The sequence below is a fragment of the Simochromis diagramma genome, unplaced genomic scaffold, assembly GCF_900408965.1.
Source record: "Simochromis diagramma unplaced genomic scaffold, fSimDia1.1 OVJJ01000120.1, whole genome shotgun sequence".
In the NCBI taxonomy this organism is placed as follows: Eukaryota; Metazoa; Chordata; class Actinopteri; order Cichliformes; family Cichlidae; genus Simochromis; species Simochromis diagramma.
In genome coordinates, this window is record NW_024387045.1 from 393,224 (window position 1) to 405,300 (window position 12,077).

Sequence of the window (12,077 nt, forward strand, 5' to 3'; positions counted from 1 at the left end):
TGCCTCCCCATGTGATGTCTGTGTTGTGGGCTTGTTCTTGTTCCTTCAGTGGGCTGGTTTAAGTCATTATGGAAATGTACTGTTTATAAGATTTAAACCTGCAGTCAGCTGAGACTGAAGAAGTCACTTGGATGAGTGACGAAATGTTTCTCCCACAAAACGCTACGTCCAGATGAACAGAATCAACTTTTGGAGATTTACTTTCCTGGATGATTGAGAATGGATCAAGACCTTGTAAAAGCATATTATTCTATGGGATCTTTATATACTCAAAGACTTAAAGTTTAAGGTGTCGATAAACCCTCCGCATTGGTCACTTTGTGCTACAACATCATCATCAAACTCACTGCTATACAGCTTGAGTCAACTTTTGATATTGTTTGTCGCTTCATAAAGCTAACTTGAATTGAATGGATGCAATGAGTGGGGCTCATTGTATTTAGGGAAAACAGGCAAAACAAAGACAAACCTTATGTAAAAGTTCACAAATGTTTTGTGTGTCTGCAGTTTGTCACACTGTCTGATCACAGAGGAAGGCTGCACATTTCTGGTCTCAGCTCTGAGCTCCAACCCCTCCCATCTGAGAGAGCTGGACCTGAGCTACAATCATCCAGGAGACTCAGGAATTAAGCTGCTGTCGGCTGGACTGAAGGATCCACGCTGGAGACTGGACACTCTCAGGTATCGAAAAAATGTCTGATAGAGGAGAAAGAGCTGGAAACATTTCCTGTGTCATGAAGAAAGTGAAGAAAATATCAAGATGGCGCATAAGAAACTAGCAGAGGCGCTTAAGCCAAGGTTTACTTTTCCGTGGGTACACTGAAGTGAGATATGATAGGCTTGATGCAGCTAGTGGAGGGTGTGCAACATTCATTAAACCAAACATCACATATAGCGAATTGTGTAAAAGAAATGATCTGGAGCACCTGGCATTAGAACTATAGTTAGGTATGGAGGCTCTTACTGTAATACACTTTTAAAATAGTTGTAAAAAAACTACATGTTTATGTTCAGGAACATGAAGGGGCTCAAGAGTAAGAAAACAATCCTGTGTAGAGAGCTCAATAAGAAAAGAAAGAAAGAAAATCGAAAGTTAAGGTTAAATGATGTTAGCATGGAGGAGGACAGAGATGCAGCAGAGGAAGTTGTCCCAGTGAGTAGAGGAAGAGTACACAGGATGATGGTGCCATGGTGTGATCAACAATGTAACAAAACATTAAAGGACAGAAACAGCATTTAGACATCTTAAAAGATACACAATATAAAAAGAACTTGATGAAATGCAGATAATATAGTAATGCAATAATTGAAGTGATGAATGTGATCAACAACAGGTGGTAAACAAAAAGGAATCATATTCAAATGTTAAACTGTTAAAAATCCTGTAGATGAGGAAAGTTCTAATGTTTACTTTGCAATGTGTGAATTAAAAGCAGAACTTACTTTCTCTGAGAAGGATCAGGTGTGTTACATCATGACGGAGTAGTTAGAGAGTGAAGGACTGAATGCTCTGCTGCTTTTCTATGTGGAGAAATATGCTGTTAAATCAGAACAGGATTAGGTTTAAGGTGGCATGAAAACACATGACAACAACACTGCACTCATTCAGAGGTCAGGGGTCATGTACAGTAACCACACTGACACAAACAGGAGAAAACCAGCTGGCAGCAAAGGCAGCGAGGTGTTCTTTCCAGCTAAACAGGAGAGGAATATAAACATAATGAAGGTCACAGTTTGAATCAGTCATATTTCATTTAATACAGTGGTGTACTGACAGATCAGGATCAGTGCAAATCATCAGCAGTTTGATCCACGTTTGGATCGAAGAGTATTTGTGAAAATGTTGGACTGTTCCTTAATCAGTTTCTAACAGTATGTGTATGAGAGCCATGTAATGTCCATGTGTGCATGCTGACTGTGCTGCTCTGACCCCCCCTCCTCCTTTCAGGGTGGAGCCTGCTGGAGTCCGATGGTTGAGACCAGGTCTGAGGAAGTGTAAGTGTGTTTTTAATGGGATTCATGAAAACAAAGCAGCACACATTCAACTGTCTTCATCATTCTGATGTCAGGAGTCATCATCAAAGTGTCAATCAATGAACAGATGATGGATCAATAATTGCAGCTGGATTGTGTTTGTTCTCTCCATCAGATTCCTGTCAACTCACAATCGACACAAACACAGTGCACACAAACCTCCAACTGTCTGACAACAACAGGAAGGTGACACATGTGACGGAGTTTCAGTCATATCCTGATCATCGAGACAGATTTGATGTTTATCGTCAGCTGCTGTGTAGAAATGGTCTGACTGGTCGCTGTTACTGGGAGGTCGAGTGGAGAGGAAACATTTATATTTCAGTGAGTTACAGAAGAATCAGAAGGAAAGGAAACAGTGATGACTGTTTGTTTGGACACAATGATCAGTCCTGGAGTCTGGAGTGCTCTGATGATGGTCCTCGTTCTGTTTGGCACAATAACAGACACACATCTATCTCCTCCTCCTCCTCCTCCTCTGTCTCTAACAGAGCAGCAGTGTATGTGGACTGTCCTGCTGGCACTCTGTCCTTCTACAGAGTCTCCTCTGACACTCTGATCCACCTCCACACCTTCAACACCACATTCACTCAAACTCTTTATCCTGGGTTTTGGCTCTGGTCTGGTGCCTCAGTGTCCCTGTGCTGAGTGGAGTGTAAAGAGTGTCTCCTGTTAGAGAAACACTCTGACAGTTGAACAGATAGTTCAGTCTGTACATGTCTGTCTCTTTCACTCACAAACACGTTTTCAGATTCATGGATTATATCAGTTGATGTTTGAAACTCTTCTAAATGATTCCTTGTAAACTTCTTCCTCTTCAGTCCTTTAAAGATGGAAGATCCCATTATTCCAGGATCCACATGTTATTTTTCTTTTTCCACTCAAAGCTTCACAGTGAATCTCAGTATGTTGTGTTTCCCTGAAGCTCAGTTCACAACCAGCTCAAGTCTGAGCTCATTAAAATGAATCAAAATGTTTGTTACTGGTGTCAGTACAGAATAGAATAGAATGCCTTTATTGTCACTATACAGTTGTACAATAAGATACAGAGCATCTCCTACTCAGTGCAAACATGCTGGGCGCGGGGGGGGGCTGTGTTATCGGTGCATGTGTGAGTTCAGGGTGGTTATGGCTTTGGGGAAGAAACTGTTTTTGAGTCTGTGGGTTTTTGTGTTGATGCACCTGTAGCGCTTCCCTGAGGGAAGCAGGCTGAACATGTTGAAGCCAGGGTGGGAGCTGTTCTTGATAATGTTTGCTGCTCTGCTGAGGCAGCGGGAGGAATAAATGTACATCAGGGAGGGGAGAGGGCAGCCGATGATCTTTTATGCTGTCTTGACCACACTCTGAAGCCTCACTCTATCCGCCTTGGTGCAGCTGCCGTACCATACCGTGATCCAGTAGGTTAGCAGGCTCTCAATGGACGAGCGGTAGAAGGTCAGCAGCAGGTTGGAGTTCAGCTTATACTTCTTGAGGACTCTCAGGAAGTGCAGCCACGGTTGGGCCTTCTTGACGACCGCTGAGATGTTGTCTGTCCAGGAGATGTCAGCAGAGATGAGGACACCAAGGAACCGGAAGGTGTGGACCTTCTCCACACACTCCCCGTTGATGTAAAGGGGGGCTAAGTCAGTGCTGTGCCTCCTGAAGTCAACAATGAGCTCTTTGGTTTTCTTAGTGTTCAGTGCCAGGTTGTTTTCTGAACACTATGCTGCCAGCTTCAGAACTTCCTCTCCCTTTGAGATGAGTGCGACTACCGTGGTGTCATCAGCAAACTTGATGATGAGATTGTTGTTGTGGGTCGGACTGCAGTCGTGGGTGTAGAGAGAATACAGGAGGGGCTCAGCACACAGCCCTGTGGGGAGGCGGTGCTCAGTGTGCGAGTGGAGGAGAGATGAGGGCCGAGTCTTACAGTCTGGGGCCGGTTTGTAAGAAAGTCCTTTATCCAGGCACATGTGAGAGGAGGGAGGCCAAGAGAGACCAGTTTGGTGATGAGGATGTCCGGGATGATTGTATTAAAGGCTGAGCTGTAGTCCACGAAGAGCATTCGGACGTAGCTCTGCCGCTGCTCTAGGTGACTCAGCACAGAGTGGAGCGCTGTGGCGATGGCGTCTTCTGTGGATCTGTTTGCACGGTATGCAAACTGGTGGGGGTCAAATTCTGGGGGGAGGTAATCCTTAATGTGCTGAAGGACTAGTCTCTCAAAGCATTTCATGATTACCGGTGTGAGGGCCACAGGGCGGTAATCAATCAGGCTGGAGATGGGAGACTTCTTTGGCACTGGGATGATTGTGGCTGATTTTAGACAGGATGGTATGGCTGCCTGATCCAGTGAGAGGTTGAAGAGTCTGGTGAAGATGAGTTTGAGCTGGTGTGCGCATGCTCTTAGCACCTTGCCATGTACTCCGTCTGGACCGGCTGACTTCCTGGGGTTCACTGCTAGGAGCACACGTCTGACATTGTGCTCCGTTACAGTGAATGGAGCGGTGCAGGAACCAGGTGAGGATGAGGATGGGAGCAGGGCTGAAGCAGATGAGTGCTGCTGTTGTGGTGTTTCAAAGCGGGCAAAGAAGCTGTTTATTTCCTCTGCCAGCTGCACACTCACGTTTTCTGTTTTCACAGCCTCTGTGGTTGATGATGTCTTGCATTCCCTGCCACACCTCCCGTGTGTTGGTGCTGGACAGCTGGGACTCCATGTTTCTTTTGTGGTCTGACTTGGCTTTTTTAATCCCCCTTTTCAGGTCAGCTCAAGCAGCTCTGTACAGAGCTCTGTCACCTGACCTGAAGGTGTCATTGCGGGCTTTGAGGAGTGAGCAGACCTCGCTGGTCATCCAGGGTTTTTGGTTTGGGAAAACCCGAATGCTTTTGTCCACAGTCACATTTGCAGTACAGAACTTGATGTAGTCCAGTACTTATCCTGTGAAAGTTTCTAGGTCCTGGTGTTCAAATATGTCCCAGTCTTTCTCTGTGAAGCAGTCCTGTAGTTTGGAGAGAGCTTTTTCCGGCCAGGTCGTAACCGTCTTTGTGGTGGGCCTGGCACTGCGCCTGAGGGGGTGTAGGCTGGGGAGAGCAGGAGGGAGATGTGGTCGGACTGACCGAGGTAGTGGAGGCGTATGGCGCTATATGCATGCTTGATGTTGGAGTAAACATGATCTAGAGTGTTTTCTCCTCTGGTGGGACATTTGACATGCTGATAGAACTTTGGGAGTACAGTCTTTATGTTGGACTTATTAAAGTCACCTGCAATTATGTGAACACCGTCCGGGTGGGCCCGCTGCTGTTGGTTAATGGTGTTCAGCAGGATAGAGAGCGCTGTGTTTATGTTGGTATCGGGTGGAATGTACACAGCCGTAACAGTACAGCCGAACAGTGATGTAAATGATTGAATATATCCATAAATAAGCAGAGTCATCATGTGGTGTTTTTACCATCTGGCGGTACGGCAGTGGAGAGCTGACAGTAAAAATGCCCGTGGTCCTCTGCTGTTTAAAACAAATGTGTTTATTTATTTAGACAGAGATGTTGACACACCCAATGTTCAGCACAAAGTTCTTTCTCAGGACCTTCTTGCTGTGAGGCAGCAGAGCTGACCACAGCGACACCACGCTCTCTAAAAACAGTAGCACAGCTATGATTACAGGGCTTGGTGCTGATTTTTCTTCATGTTTGTATCGTTGAAAGGTTAAAAACAATAAAAAACATCAGACACATGGTGTGTGTGCGGGTGTCTGCCTCTTATAACCACAGTGATTCTCCTGTGGTTTGAAATCTCACGTGATCACGTGAGTTCAAACACTAACAGGTCACCTCAACCAAAACAGATTCAATCCTTTTTTTTGCCTGTCCCATTTGGTTCTTTAGCCGTCAGAATTGTTGTCTGAGGACCAACAAGGATACCCAATGGATTTACTTTGCCAAATGGATCATCACGGCCTTGCCATATTGGTCCATTTGTTGTTATTATTTATTTTATTTTATTTTTAGTTGTTACAGACGGGACAGACATGACTGGGGGATAGGAAAGGGAGAAAGAAAGATGAAGGAAAAGAAAAACAGAGGGGAAGAGGGACAGTGAGAAAGGGCACTTAAAAAGAGAAAAAAAATGTCATGATCCTGGGCCATGTTGGCCCAGCAGTCTTAGTATTCATGTCTTTTTGTGTATTGTTCCTTATTTGATTTCCCCTTGTGACTTTTATCCCCTGTGTGCCCTTCTATGTATCTGTGAGCCCTCGTCTCCCCTCCTTGTGTTTCATTCCATGTTTCCCCAGCCCACTATGCCCGTGCTCTCTCTCGCCTCCTGTCTGCACCTCTGTGTACTTCCTGTTTTACTTTGACAGTCTCCCGTCAGTGTTGTTTACTCCTGCCATGTCTTGTTATGTTTATCTGTGTCAGCTGTGCTCCCATGTGTGGCCACTTCCCCTGATCATCCCTCTTGTGTATTTAGTCTCTGTGTTTCATGTAGTCTGTGTCGCGTCTAGGTACCTTTGCCCCTGGAGGGCGAAACTGCACCCACACCCAGGTGGTGTTACCCTTTTCCCTGCGGTGGGGAGAAGCAGACCGCCCGACTCCGCAGCAGCAGGGAGGCCCCACATTCAAGACCCTAGTTGGACGGCCAACTCTTCCTCCTAGCCTCCCGCTCCAGCAGGCCGCAGAGAACAGGGGTGTGAGAAGACTTCAAAACCTCCCTCCGCCCGCTCATATGTAGTGTTGATGCATGTGTGTGTTCTAAGGTGCATTTAAAACCCAGGAGGGCATGGAGCTACCTGCCAGAGAGCAGCAGGTAAGCGCATAGCCCCTCCTGATAGCCCTCAATGTCTATGTGTAATTAAAATTGAGAGGTGGGCAACGACGCCAGGGGTGAGGTTGTACACCCTGATGGTCTTTTGGAGTCCGTGTAGTAGAGTGTGAGTAATGTGAATGTCTAAGTTGTGAGATAAAATTGAGGCAGAGGCAGCCAGAAGGGGACAGAGGGGGGGTAGCCTCCTCTGCACCCTGGTGACACACCTTTACCCCAAGGCCCTGCATGTGTGGGTGATTGTGGTGGAGCGGGAAGAGGGAGGCAGCTGGAGATAGGGAGGGGCAAGTGACCCCTCTCTGAGGCCAGCTCCCCCGCTGACCCCAGTAGGCACCCCCATACTCCGCAACCTGCCAGGGAAAGGGGGCCCAGGCTTACTTGGCTCTTACCTGTCACTACAAATTAATGAGAATATGCAGTTGTGTACATCTGTGTTGGGTGTGAAACACTTTCCACAAAGTCACACTGCGGGCAATTTGGCCCAATTCAAAACGGGCATGATGGATGATCACAAATAAGGTAAGGTGTCTTGTTACCAATGCAGCACCAAACATGACTGCAGCAACAAGAACTCTCCAAATTTGACATTCGGTTTGCATTGCACAAAAACTCAATTTATTAGTCAAAAAATCATGTGATCAAATCCCTGAACTTTCATCCATAAGAGACAAATCACATCATTCTTCAGATCCAGCACTACAGCCAAAGAAAAGCTTGCTCAAGGGCAGCAGCAGATGGGACGGCCCATCTTGAAACTTATCAACGAGGTACCAACACGTTGGAACAGCACATATCAGATGCTGATGAGATGAGAAAGAAGCAGTCTGGGTATCTCTTGCTTCTCTTCCAACACATTTAACTCCACTTACGGCCGATGAGTGTAACATCGTAAGGGAAGCACTTCTTGTTTTGGCCCCTTTCCATCAGGCCACAGTGGAGTTGTTTGAGGAGAGTTTCAGGATCAAAGGTCATCCTGATGATGAAAATGCTATATTGTGCACTTGAGCAGAACTCTTTACACCTCCACACACAAGCAGCCACCCATCTTCATGACCAACTTAGGCATTGTGTCACAGGCACTCCTTCTAATCTGGAGTCATTAAGTGTGTTGACCCGCTCAACACTTTTAGACCCAAGATTTAAAACACTCGGATTTTGTAGTTCCTCCAGGTGTAGTGAGGCACCTGAAAATGGAGCGTGCTGCAGTAATTGCCCACACATCTGAGCCACAGCCTAGGCCTTCATCAGAGCAGTCACCTGTTCCAGACAAGTTCAGTATTATCCTTTAACGTACTGCAAAACATCTTATCCAAACCTTTTCCACCTGGCTTTACAGTTTTTGTGTACCCCAGCTTCATCTGTGCCTGTTTACATTTAAATGGGTAATATTACATTCACAATACTTTGATTTTAATTTTCACTTAATGTCATTCACAATATATTTTAAAGATGTCTATAAAATTTGAAATATAAAAGATATAAAATGATTCCATGGAAAGTACAATACCTTACAGTGTATACAAGTATGACTAGGTATTTGAATCAGTGTCTGTTGTGAGCAATGTTCCCTCTAAGCTGCGCACGTGCGCAATTGCGCACTGCTGGCTGTTAGGTTTTGTATTGTTGATTGTCATTTATGCTTAGAAATATTTAACCATATATGCTTAGAATTGTATAATCAATTGTGTAGTGATAGGATGTGTGATCTTTAGCAGGCTGCCTACATCCTGGGAGCATGGGAAGAGGTCGTACCTTGTTTTATTGTTTTATGGATAAACGTGGCTATATCTGTTTTAGGCTAAGTGCCTTTTGTTTAGATGAACTGTTGGGTCAAGCGAAGGAACGGCGCTTTGTCCGGTTCTCTCCCGTGCACGAGAAACATGAAGAACTTTGCCTACTTCGTGTCTTGCTTGCTGTGTAATTATATTGTCTTCAACGTTCCAGCGAATAGGTTCAAGCTACAAACCTATCACTGGCACGGTCTCTGCGCACAGAAATTCTGCGTTGCGCACAAAAATAATTCTAACCTGAATTGAAATTAAAATTAATACTTTAACAATTCTGTTTTGCAGTGTTAGTCAGTAAGTGACTGGCTGCTCCCGTATGGGAACTTATCCCATAGTCCAGCCAATAATGCGTATATACGCAGCTAATCAACGTGGTTGACAGGCTATGACAGCGTCCTTATGTGCCGACACCGGTGTTTTAGCGAGCAAAGCGGCGTGGCTGATGTGGAGTGAAGCCACGTTAATGACAACGTGTACAACCATTGGAGATGTGAGCAGGACAGACGGAACAATTGACGGAAAAAGTGAGGACTTTATACCAGTTTTTAAATTGTGTTGATCGGCCACGTAAAACCAGAGTTATGATAAAAATATCTGCAATGTTTGATTTTCTTCCTGAATACTGTCGTTGTTTATATTTACTGCGGGAAGAAATGGTTAAATTGGCGTTTTACAAGAAAAAAGGCTCGAAAGCCTGTGAGCAAAAACAAACCCCACCCCCTCTGCCTTTCCTATTCGTCCAAAAAAGTACCATGTCGACCAATCAAAAAATGGTATGGCAATGTGGCATCTAGTTGTTAAGAAACGGGGGACGTTTTAGGAGTGACGGCGGTGTTTGAGATGTGAGAGATTTGAGACGTTTAGCGCAAATCTTGTGTAGTTAGTGTGTAGTTAGTGTGTAGTTAGTGTGTAGTGTAGTCAGTAGTTTTGTTGTGTGTGTCAGAACAATGAGGCGACTGCTGAGTGTTACAGGTGTTACAGCAGTGACACATCTGCTGCTGTCAGGCCTGCAGGTATCAGGCTGTTGTTCTCCTTCATCTCATAGTGGACAGAAATGATTTTTTGGAGTGACACAAATAATTTGTGTGGCATCAGATTTGATGCAGAACAGCTGATTGTTCTGTAAATAGTTTGAAATGTTTATTTAAAAAACACCTTGGCTGCATTTAAAAAAAATAGCTGCAAAAAACTTTGTTTGCCAAACAGAGTTACTTTTTTTGAAGAAGTAACTATATAATTAATTGCCCAGCATCGGTCATTATATTATATTTTGGAGACAGAGTTACAGACTCTCTCCCAGACCACAGACTCATAATACAAGTCAGAGCTTTATAAAAAAAAAAGTTGTGTTTTCAAAATTGGAGTTCAAGTTATTTTTACTTCCAATCGTGTTAACATGCTGCACAGGTCATGAACAAGATTTTATTTTCATTGTAAGTGGGCTAAAGCAGTTAATTAAAAGTAGTCTAACATAAATGCTGTGATTTGATTATTTTAATAAACCATGTAACTTGGATGGATTTGATGCTGGCGTGACCACAGTGCACACGTCTGATGTCGCTCACAGTGGTCCAAGGGACCGCTCAGGGAGTTTGTGTGTTCGCTCAGACACATGAAAAATTAGAGGGAACATTGCTTGTGAGTCTCAAGAAAGTTGCCAGCAGTGATATTTAAGGTCCAGCAGGTGTCAGCATGAAGCAAAACAGCAACACTGTGTCGACACAGTATCAATACAGTTTGGGGAATGTGCTGAAACGGTTCACAAGGCCTCAGCTACCCATCACTACCATTAAGCAATTCTTGACTAATACCAGAAAAACGCTTCTCCAGTTCAGAGATCATTCTATCCAGTGAAGATATGCGTAGCTTATTTGTGAGGTTAAAAATGGGTAGATAGCATGTAGAATTGTTGTAGAGACACTGACACTGCCCTGGATATAAATAGAGGCCTGAGTGTGTCATAAGCTTAGGAGTAGATTTTAGGAGTTGAACTGTGAAAGCAAGACAAAGAGGAGTTAATGCTGAGTGGAAATTCCCCAGAGGATACCTGGGTGGGGGTCTCAAAATTTGTAACTGGATAACTGTGGTCTGGAAGGGAGATGGACTTTTATGACCCTCAGGAAGTCACGTACACAGAGACACACGCACATAGTGCTTCGACTGTTACGACACACCCACATCCACACGCTCACTCACTCACGTGCACTCACATAGACACACGGGTACGCGCACACACAGGCACTCACGTGCTCGTGCATACACACACAGAGACAGAGTTTGCAGCACACCATGGGGGTTTTATGATGGGTCACTTCTACAAAACTGTGTTTCACAGACAAAGCAGTGAAGATTTTGCAGAGGGACACCGGCCTCGTCTTCCCTTCTAGTAGAATGCATGCTTAAATAAAGATGAATAAAGGTTTTGTAAAAATGACTGCTGGGTCCGGTGCATCTCTGGAGGCCCGAGAAATAAGAAAGAACCATGGTAAAACTGATTTCCCAACACCAGACAAGGAAACAACAATTTCCTTTTAAGCTCTTCTGACACAGACTTCACTGCGTGCCCCACATGTAGACTCAACAACAAATCCATCCATTCTCTTTTTTTTCTGCCTCTGTCCAGAAGACTGCTCCAAAATGGCTATCTGGTTTGCTTCACACATAGCCGTTGTTCTTGCATGAAGATCTGTAGCAGTGGCATCACTGCGCTTCTGCTTCAGTGTCTCAACCATCACATCTTTGTATGTCTGTGCCTGGGCAATGTCTATGGTCTCCTTCTGTAGGTATCTGTGTAAACATTCAGTTACAGACAGTAGATCCTTTAAAACAATCAGCAAATACACTGAGGAGAATTTATTGAGTTTTGCCTTCAATCCCACTGCAATAGGTGTGTTGATAGAGGAGAGGCACTCAATGATGGCAGGGAAATTGTTAAGCACAGCCGTTACTGAACGAACCTGGCATGCGCAGCGTGTGTTTGACAACTGTGCAAGTTCACTTTGCTCCAATACTAATTTCTTCTGAGTGTCCATGAACTTATGATGGTTTGCAAGAGAAGCACTAAAGAAGGAATGGAGAATTTCAAGCATGTTAAAGAACTCTATGGTTTCGGTAACAGCTCTGCATGTGTGACATAGGATGAGATTTAACTCATGTGCATAGCAATGATCATATATGGCCTCAGGGTGCTTCTTTTGAAAATGGGCTTGCACACAACTGTTCCGCTCATGACAGCTGCTCCATCATAGGTCTGTGCCACACATTTCAACCGCTCAAGTCCCTTCTCTTGCAGCTGATTCTCAATAGCAGTATTTATCGATGCAGCATCAAAGTTTGGCATTTCTGTCAGGGCTTTTATAACAGACCTGCTGACTCCTTACTGCAGCAGTCGGCCTCTGCAATAATCGGATCAGGCTGTTTGCACTCTTATTTTAAATGGAGACCACGCTTCAGAAGTTCAGAGCTCC